The sequence below is a fragment of the Empidonax traillii genome, unplaced genomic scaffold (genome assembly GCF_003031625.1).
Source record: "Empidonax traillii isolate 1590-97213 ecotype Southwest subspecies unplaced genomic scaffold, ASM303162v1 scaffold22:size5013007, whole genome shotgun sequence".
In the NCBI taxonomy this organism is placed as follows: Eukaryota; Metazoa; Chordata; class Aves; order Passeriformes; family Tyrannidae; genus Empidonax; species Empidonax traillii.
The window spans coordinates 3,298,097-3,298,426 of record NW_020955215.1 but is presented as its reverse complement, the minus strand read 5'-3'; positions in this window follow the sequence as shown (position 1 = coordinate 3,298,426).

The window sequence follows — 330 nt, the reverse complement described above, 5'->3', positions numbered from 1 at the left end:
CAGGCTGACACAGAGGAAGGCTAACTGATGGGAAGTTTGAAACAAAACCATGAGTTATTTAACCCCCACTTCATGCTGATGTCCTCTCTGCCATGGACTGGGAGCAGCACTGTCTGTTACAGTCACAGATCCAGTGGAATGTGCCCCATTAAATGTTCTTCAGTTGCTGTTTAGAACAACCACACAATGTCCTGCCTGCTCAGCTCCTCTGGAGGAGGCCACTGCAGTATTTACCTGTTGAGACCCGTGAGGCAGCTGAATCACAGAGCTCACACTGGGACACTTCCCCTTTCCTTGCTGGGGCACTCAGTACCTGCACCCCCTTCTGCC